This window comes from Eublepharis macularius, chromosome 8 (genome assembly GCF_028583425.1).
Source record: "Eublepharis macularius isolate TG4126 chromosome 8, MPM_Emac_v1.0, whole genome shotgun sequence".
NCBI classification, from domain to species: Eukaryota; Metazoa; Chordata; class Lepidosauria; order Squamata; family Eublepharidae; genus Eublepharis; species Eublepharis macularius.
Window position 1 is genome coordinate 109,764,123 of NC_072797.1, and position 10,026 is coordinate 109,774,148.

The following is a 10,026-nucleotide window of genomic DNA, read 5'->3' on the forward strand; positions in this document are numbered from 1 at the left end:
TTTCAACAGTGGTTACAATGTACCACTTGTCATTTAGGACATGGCACCTTATGCACAACCAGCCAGCTATGAAGTGAATCCCAGTGTCTTTATCAGCACTGATACACCGTGACATGTGGAGCCATAACTTCATTCATATGGTCCCCTCAAAGATTATGCATGATCAGAAAAAGATATTGCCGTGCTATTCCTCTATCACTGGTGATATTTGATTCAGAAGTGGCAAAGTGAATACACATTGGTCACTGCTGTTGTGCTATTTAAGATGACCTTTTATGTTAACTGATCTCTGACTGGCTCATAAAATTTATAAATACTAACTTATCATGTGGAATTTTCAAGTTGTGTGTTCACACATTCACCTAATGGTCACCAGGATTGTGAGGCTGGGAGACTCACAGTCACATTTAGTCTTCATATTGTAGCTACTTTGAAAGGCTAGGAAGGGCTCAGTTGCCGTGAGATAACCATTTTCAGTGACATGACAACAGCATGTGCCCCAGTCCTAAGAAAAGATCAGTACTTGCTATGCAGCCAATTCAATGTTTTATATTAATGTAGTTGCAATGGGACTGATGCAAAATAGTTCTTCTAATGGCAGGGCAAACTGAACGAAGAGAAGACAATGGTGATACTGGTCAGGAAGGATGAAATTCTGGAGCGGATGGACGCACTTCTTTTAAATGAAATGGAATTTTGATATTAAAATATACTGCGTTTAATGCAGTTAGAAGAAAATAAATGAGCAGGTCAAAGGCTTAAAGGTGCTTATGAACACAGCCTTGCTGTTTGAAAAGTAGGTTAATATACTAGTCAAAAGTGCCTTCTATCAGTTGTCTTTAGTCCATCAATGTTCTCTCTTCTTAGATGCAGTCAACTCGTCATGCTGATCTATGCTGTGTAACCTTACAGTTCGACTACTGTACAATGTCCTACATTGGGCTGCCCTTGAAGACGACCTGGGGAATTACAACATGGTTCAAAATGCAGCAGCTTTGGTTACAGTCAGCCAACAGAAACATATCTTGCCAATTTAAACAATACATTGGCTGCCAGTTTGTTCGTAAGTTCAACTCAAGGTACTGGTTATAAACTTTAAAGCCCTTCATGGCCTGCAACCCATATATTTGAAGACCCATCTCTCTCCAAGTGTTATTCTGTGTCCCCCATCTAGGGTTGCTCACCTCACTTGTATCTATTTGAGCTATTCCTTTTCTGCATTGGACAGTACTTTATGGACTGAGGAAATAAGGGTGGAGGAATATTCTTCAGAGGTTTTTAGGAGGGGATGCAAGGTATTTTAAATGTTTGTTTTTCAATTGTAAGCCATCTTGGGCATTTTGTACAGAAAGGTTTGCAGCAGCATTTAGTGGGACTTGAGCTACAGGTATGGGGTTTTCTATAGAGTATTTTTATGAATAGTTTATTTTATGTTTATGGCCCTAATGGAACAAATTATAAGCCACTTTAACCCACAAAGGGAACGACAAGATATGTTTTAGTGAATACATAAAGTGAGACTTCTGTTGTAACTTGTATGTTTCTCATTTTTCTTTTTTTGGTCTCTTTGTAGCTTGAGGTTTCCCTTCGAAATCAATACAATACAATGGGGCATAGTGTGCATATTGTAAACATAATTCTACATTTCAAGGTATCTACCAGCCTTCCACCCATTTGGAAGTGGAGAAAGGCAGAAAATCATTTAAAAACAAATTATGATTAAACAAAGTATGTTCCATTTGCAGGACAAGACTACTACAGATACACTGCACTCTGTGTGTGTAGTGCCATCAAGTCACAGCTGACTTATGGCAAACCCATAGTGTTTTCAAGACAAAAGATGAACAGAGGTAGTTTGCTATTGCCTGCCTCTGTGCAGAGGCCCTGGTCTTCCTTGGTGGTCTCCCATCCGAGTACTAACCGCAGCTGACCCTGGAGGTCTCCCAACCAAATACTAATCAAGGCTGACCCTGCTTACCACCCAAGAGTTAATATCAGGCTAGCCTGGGCCGTCCAGGTCAGGGCACAAAGCACAGTAGGGAAGGCAAATTGAAAGGAACTCAATCAATTACATATACTGTATGCACAAAGTGGGGGCAGGGTAGAGGGAGGGTATTGGCAATAACCATGAAATAAACAAAGAAAGTAAATAGCAGTAGTTTGTCCAAAATTATGAAGCACATTACAGGCAGAATCCCACTTGAAATCTACTTCCCTTAACAGTGAAAATCTACCTACCCTGGAAGGCTTTCAGGACTACTGATCTTTTGAATGCTAATTTTATCAGCTGCTGGTTTTACTATTTTTTTATTTTGATGGCTTGTTAAATGTTTCAAAAGGTAAGTTTTATTGGTACTAGCTTATGTATTTTTGTTGTTGTTGTTTTGTTACGTATTGGTATTCTATATTTTAAGGAGTTTTTCCCATTGTAACCCATCTTGCATATTTCATACAGAAAGGTGGGATAGAAATTATAGAGTGATTTAGACCCAAATTAGACTAGGCATGAAGAGTCCATATATATTGATTCACAGATATTCACTTGTATATAAACAGGGATGCTCTACTTCTTACAGAAATTATAGCACAGAGCTGCAAGAGCTAAACCCTGTACTCATCATGCTGAATTCTACTACTTTAAGCATGTTTCTTCCAACCTGGCTTACTTCTGGTATTGGAGCTGGGCTTGGGGAAAAGTGCTTCAAGCACTGGTAAGAAAAAAGGAGGCCAGGGCTACCCCCAATACCCCTACAAATTTTCGATCCTGTAAAAAACAACACCCCAGCCCCCTGCTTTCCACTTGAATAATGTGGGTCCCCCACCTCATAATATCAAGTTCAACAATATTAGTTCTAGGTACGTCTAAGAACTATTTGGGTATACACACATAGTATCCATTCATTTTCAATAATAGAAAATAAAGAAGGAGATGGAGATGACTGGAGCTGGGGGAGGGAATGGAAAGCCTCTCTGTCCTTAGGTGCCCCACAGACACAAGACCTGGCCTGGCCTGGCCTTTTTACTCATTGTCACACCAACAAACTAACACGACTAGCTTAATAAATACCAGAGTAACTGCAAGCTTTTCCAAGAACAAGATAAAAAGCCAAGAGTAACCAAACCCATTCCATAAAGACATCTTTCGAAAGGGAATGGAAATTGTTTTGTGATTCATCTAAATAAATGCCCATCTTTAATAATCTAAGCATAATAACCATGTTCTAACAACATCCACCAAGTCTAGGAAGTTTCTCCTGAGGACATAAAGAATTACTTAGAATATAGAGAAGTATTAACAGATAATAATACATACAAGACAAATCCAAATGTCCTCTTGGAAGATATTTTACTATACATCATCTCTGACAGAATCAACCATTGGTAGATTTTGTGTGAAAAATAATGCTTCAACAGAAACATGTAAAAGGCAGACTTCAGGAAAACAAAAAAAGTTTGTGTTCATTTTTTCAAAGAGAGTGCATACAGAATTGTAACTTCTATGCTGAAACTAATTTGTCAACTTTCAACATATCATTTCCTTAGGCTTATTCCTGTTTATGAATATGTGTACCTTTCTAGTCTCCATGCATGTTTTTATTTTATACCAACAGCAGTGATGCCTGCAATAAATGTTTGGTTCACAGTAACATGACTTGGCAACTATTACTTCAAAGTCTGCAGTTTAGGGTAATCTCTCTTCTAGTATAAATTTTTGAAAACTAGCAGCCAGTTTAAGATAGGAATTGCTGCAACATCTATATATTAATATTTTTAAAGGTACCATCCTGTCCCAAGCATTAGATGATACAGAATACACAATGGAAAGAACTCAGCAAAAAGCCTGCCATTCTAACACCACAGTGAGACTGTTCCACTGTTCCAGAGATTCTGTCTAAGGATTAGACATTTATGCACCAATCAAAAAAGCTGTTGCATTTAAAGAGATCTCATCCAAAAACAACTATGCAGCTAAACTCCTGCAACAAAAGTCATACATTTTATATAGTACATTTGCCCCATTTGCATCTAATTATTTTTCTGTATATCAAAGAATACATGCTTACTTGCTCTTCATTCACACTCTTTATATCCTAAAATATATTTTTAAAAAATTTTGTGGGGGCAAGATTAAGCTAGGAAAATACATTAAGCTTGTTACTGCTGACATGCACAGTTATTAAAATTATAGCATGCAAATCTGTCTAGATTTCATGCACATGTACAATCTGAAACTCACCGAGCAAGCAGCACTGATTTCAGTGCAACACAGGAGGTAAGCCAGCTAAACTGTATGATTAATGAAAAACTCGAAACCCCCAAAGGCCAGACTAGTGACCCCCTCCCCAGCAATGCTTCATAGATGACAATTCAGTGTTTCCTTCTAATGAATTCAGAAACAAATGCTCTTATTCTTTCTGCCTTAATGCACAATACTGAAAAACTTTACATACACATTCCAAAGCGTTTGGGCAATTATATTTCCAAGAGGACAGTGAAAGTTGAAAGGGAAAGGCCTACATCTAGATTACTGACGATATGGGATTCTGACGATCTGTCTCATACAATGTTCATTGTAAAGTTCTACTTTAGTTAGAATAACACTGTTTTATGCCTCTAAAGCCAAGAAGATACATCTAATCTTACCGCGTTCTATTGAATAAAGATGGGAAGGTTTTCTTCCATATGTTAATGCAGCAAATTCTAAGCTTCTTCCAGTATACTATTACACCAGTATGCCATTCACAGGTATGATAAAATTTAAAAAAAATCTTAGTATATCCAATCACAACTTATTTTTGTTGGGAAAGCATTCTCGGTTAAAGAATCAGCTTTCTGACTTTTAACTACTTAATATACAAATCATGTCTGCCAGACTATTTTCTTTAGTTTATCTAAAGTGAAGTGTGCTTAAATAGTTAGAATTGTTTGACTTTTAGATTCCTACATTTTAGTAAAGACAATCATAAATTTAAAGCGCTAAAGCAAACATCCTGTAAAATAAAAGTGTATTATGACTCTACTACTGATCCTTTTAAAAATTATCCATTATACTTGTGTGTGCTAATGCACTCACACTCACTGTTCAACAAAAAGGACTTGAAGGAAAAACTTATTTAATTTGAACTCAGAAAATAAATGGAATGGTTGAGTTTTCTGCAATACACTAAACTGTCATAATGTTTATAATCTATTTCTGTATTTAAACAAATGAGCAAAGATGTAGCCTGACTTATAATTCCATAGCTATGAATAAATGCTGTGCTCACCTAGAAAATATGTCTTTTTCTAGTCAGATGGTAAAGAAATATATGTATACAATGCAAGCATACTTCTCCGTGCTCAGCTTTATAATCGTCTGTGGTGTGTACACATATCTTTCTCACAGTGTGTGTGTACTTGACCTCTGTCCACATATGGTTTGATGGTGTCTCTAATAACCAAGTTTTCTCCATTTCGCAGACCAGAAAATGCAAACATCAGACCTCAAATGTAAAACTGTAAACCACATCGTTTTATGTTACACAACTTTGAAGTTTTTACCCGGAGTGCATAAAGGTCAGGTTCATTCAGCCCTCCGTCTCACCAAATGCAGCAACTAGCCTCCACAAAAACAGGAATGCATTAACTCAAACTACTTCAAGAATCAATCCCAGTTACTGACGGTTCACAGCATTTTTCTAAAGTTGTGGGGTTTACGAAAGGAAATTGTAGTTCTAAGGTTTACTTTTATAACAGTGATTAAAAGTTTCTTGGGTTCGGGATCGTTTCAAAGAAAGAGTTAATCTTCTGGGTTTTGGCGCCTTTTCTCTGCCAGCTACTGTACGGGGTGGGGGTGGGGGGACGTGGAGATCTTGTCTGTCCCGTCTCAAGTTCAATGGCAACCCTTTCCTGCGGCGGCAGCAGCGGCAGGAGGAGGAGAAGATGGCCATGTTCGCAGCCCTAATAATAATTCAGATCACGCCACATCGGCATCTTGTGTCAAAGTCGAACGGGCTTCCCCGCCCCCTTCAGCCCGAGAGCTGCCAAGTCCTCGCACACTCCGCATTCAACCACAACTTAATGGATGGGATATTGTGCATTAAAATGTGGCCCAGACACACAGGCGAAGAGAGGACAAGCGGGGAGAGAGAAGCATACACACCCGAGGAAGAGGCATGAAAGCAAAGAAAGAAATTGTACCATCGCCCAGCAAAAGAGGAAGGACTGGGAAGCGGGGAAGGGGAAACAATAAGCCAGCCACAAAACGCACAAGCAACTCTGAGAGTGAGAGATGCAAAATAAACACTCCATACTTGAGTATAGCATGGCAAACATTGCCAGATAGGTCCTGACATAGATTAGCTAGGCGTAGCGACCAAGAGTTGCAAATGCATTTCCTCGAAACGGCAAGAAACAATTCAAGATTTCATGGAATTAAAAAAATACACCAAGTTATCAGAACCACCTCCAAAAACAGATTAGCAGAAAGAACACGGCATACACATCGACAGCAGCCACAAGCAGGGAAAAACAAAGCCAGAGGCGCAAACTAATCAGCTCGCATTTTATATTAATCTTTTCCCGTGCTCAACTGATAAGTTGCCAGGCGGAGAAAAAGGGGGAGGGGAGAAAGTTGCAAGCAGGAAATGTACCCAGTTCAGCACTTTTGGACGCAAACTCCATCAACTGTTTCCTGACATAAAAGTGCGACCCACATACAAAAGCTGCCAAAAGAAAATAGGAGGGGAAAGCAAAATATAAACAACGCACTACTTAAAGAGCTCATCCTTTAACAGCAGAAATGATCGCATTAACCGAGGAGGGGGGCATATATGGTATCTACTTTGTAAACTAAAGACACGAACTTGAAGGGGAAAGGGGGAAAGAAAACAGCCAACAATCAAGTTCATCCCCGCAACAACAACAAAAAAAAAACACCAAAACCCGGATCGTTTTCAATGTCACATACCATTGTACTGTATTGCATTAAAACCTATGGGATCCTGAATTCTGTAACACAACCCGGGACCGTTGGCTTCACATTTCTCAGTTAACAAATTTATGCGTTTCTCAAGGACGCGTTTTGTTTTGTTTGGATTTCCAAGAGTGACCCTTCTGTCTTTTTTTTTTAACGTACAGCGAGGCGCATATATATATACATATATCAAAAAAAGAAGAACGAGATTTTTTTTTTTGTTCAGGCGGGGTTTTTTTAAGGCAAAGAAAAAATCTTGGCTAGAGGAGGTTGGGGGGGAAGCAGCAAAGACAAAAAAAAAAAAGTCTGCAGGCAGGCAGTGCGCGGCCCCCGGCTCCTCCTCCTCCTCTCCCTCTTTTCCAATCTTCCTTCCTCTTTGAGTTGCGAGGCTGAAGAGTAGGTGGTGGCGGCGGCGGACTTGAACGCGGTCCAGGAGAGGCTGCGCCCTTTTTTTTCGAGCGGGGCCGGTCTCCGCGTGTGTGTGTGTGCCGCTGCCTCTTTCTCCCTTCCCGCTCCCCCCTTGCGAGTCTGGCTCTGCAGAACGAGCTGGCGAGGCGAGCGCGGAGCTGCGTACTTGGCCTCCTTCCACCGCGCTCCCATTGGCCGGGGCCGCGGCGGCGGCTTCCCTTAACCACCACCCACTCAAGCTGCCTCCGCATTCCCCCTCTCCCACCCTCCGCGCCCCTTCTCCCCGTCGGAACCCGTGGGAAGCGCGGCTCTTCGCTTCCGCCTGGCGGCTGCATGAAACAACAAGCGAGAAGAAAGGCAGGGCGGGAGGGGGCAGCGATTTGCATATTCATTTCCAAATAGCCAATCAGGCGGCGAGGAGCCGGAGGGGGCGCCGCAGTAAAGTATGCCGTTCCAGACAGGTCAGAGACCCTGAAATCAGCGCATGTCAAAGTAGTCTGTGCAGTTTCTTAAACAAAAGTGTGTGTGTTTGTGTGTCACTGTGCTGACTGCACTGTTTCCAGCGCTGCTGTGGAAGCTGGCAAATAATAAAATGGGACCCCAATATTAAGTTTTTGGAGAAAGAAATGTTTGGGGCCTACTCAAAAAGGACCCTACCCGATCTGATAAAGGAACAACCTCTACTATAAATAGTAAACAAGAATTGCAGGGAAAGAACAGAATGGTTAATTGGAAGTGACTTGAGGGCACGTAACACGCACACAAAACAGAATCAAGCCTAAAGAAATCTTTATATAATGCCAGAAGATGTTCAGAAAGTCTGTATTGTTTTTGGACAAAGGCCATGGCAATTGTAGAATATAAAATGTGTTTTTAAAATGACACATCCTGCAAGTTTGCTGTCATTAAACTAGTACCTGCCACCAGCTCTTCCAGTGAAGTTAATGGAAAAGTAGATGTGCAGGGAATACAGAATTAAGCTAGTGGCTTCAGTGAGCAATCGGAGTTTTTGAAAACTGCCTCTTCATTTAGGTAGTTAAATCTGGAGCCAGAAGAAGCCCTCCAGACAGATCCAACCTTACAAAGGGAATGAACCATTGTATTTTATTATTTCCTCCCAGTTCTGACTTTTTAACTTGCCTTGGTATCCAACTTTTCTTATTTGAGTGGAATTGTATCAATACAATCTTTTAATGTATTTATGTATTTGTAATGCAATATTGTTTTAACTCTGTTCTTTCTTTTTTGTAAGTGGATAACTTGAATTGCTGCTATATGCCAATAAAGGCTAACTTGAACTTGAACTTGAAATACAATCTTTCAGAAAACATCAGTGAATGCAAAGTTGGGAGGGGTGGGGAAATAAAGTCAGAAAAGTTTTACATATTCATTGTAATACTTTAAAGGGAATACATTTATAATGATAGAAAAGATATTACATACATTTCATAGTTCAATTAGTGTATGTGAGAAACAGTAGTGTTATTTTAATGCATGGATAATAAACGTTTAAGACTTTTTCGAGAGTTCTACGTAATTTCACAATAGAGGTTGGTGACTTGTCTTCAAACACTCCTTTTAAAGCTGCTAAATTATACTGTGAGCAACAATACGATGTATCTAGCTACTAGGGCCTATTTAGCCCAATAGGATTGACTTGAGAATCACTGGGCCTTATAATTAGACAGGCTGAATACCATGGATAGAAGTTTACATTTTATTATTGCTGAAAATTATTTTTGCAATGCAAAGATCCTGTTAACAGCAGCATGAGACTTTAGAATTAGTATGTTTTGTTAGTAATTTAACCTGAAGTTCTAAAAATGGCTTACTGTTGAAGTGAACAAACAAACCTGGCATAACCTAGGAGGAAAACCAGCTTGAAATCCTGAGAATGCTGCTTGAATTTCCATTTGATAGATTAAGAATACATGCAGTAGGGGGGAAAAATCTGAGCTGCGCAATGTTTGCTTACCCTTTGTTTAATGAAAGTGATTGCTCAGGCAGTCTATGCCATGGACTTTGCAAACTACATAACATCCAGTCAATTATCTGGTTAACAGGCCTTTTTTCCATGCCAGGGGGGTCCTGCGGTCGTTTCTGTCTTATAGACGCCACAGTTGAAGAATGTTGCACATCATATAATACGCTTTGTTGCAAATATGGTGCAGAGATTTTAGATTTCTTTTTAGGCAAACGTCATTGGTGGGTGAAAAAATCCTTTAGGTCAGAAGTGAAAAGACAAGGGTCATGATATGCAGCGAGTCGGCACTGACGCAATAAGCTCGCAAGGCACTTGCTTGCATGAACTAAAAGGAGACTAAAAGGCAACACTTCAGAAAACACCTAAAAAGAAAGACCTTTCTGCTGGAAGCCAATAAGCTGATAAACCTGGATTTAAATATCCTAGGCATCACCTTGTTAAAGACTTGTTTTTAAATAAATGTAATCCCCGCCCGATGAAATGAACGTAATTCTGGTATTAACATTTGAAGATTTCATTGAGAGAAGACTTGGCATTCTGTGGCACTTATTTATGCTGAACAAAAAAGAGGCAGAGGGAAATAAAATATAGAAATAATCAACACACACAACCAGTCTTACATAGGCATCCAATATGCGACCCTAAGAAGATCCACAGAAGCGGTTTCAGGTATACCAGT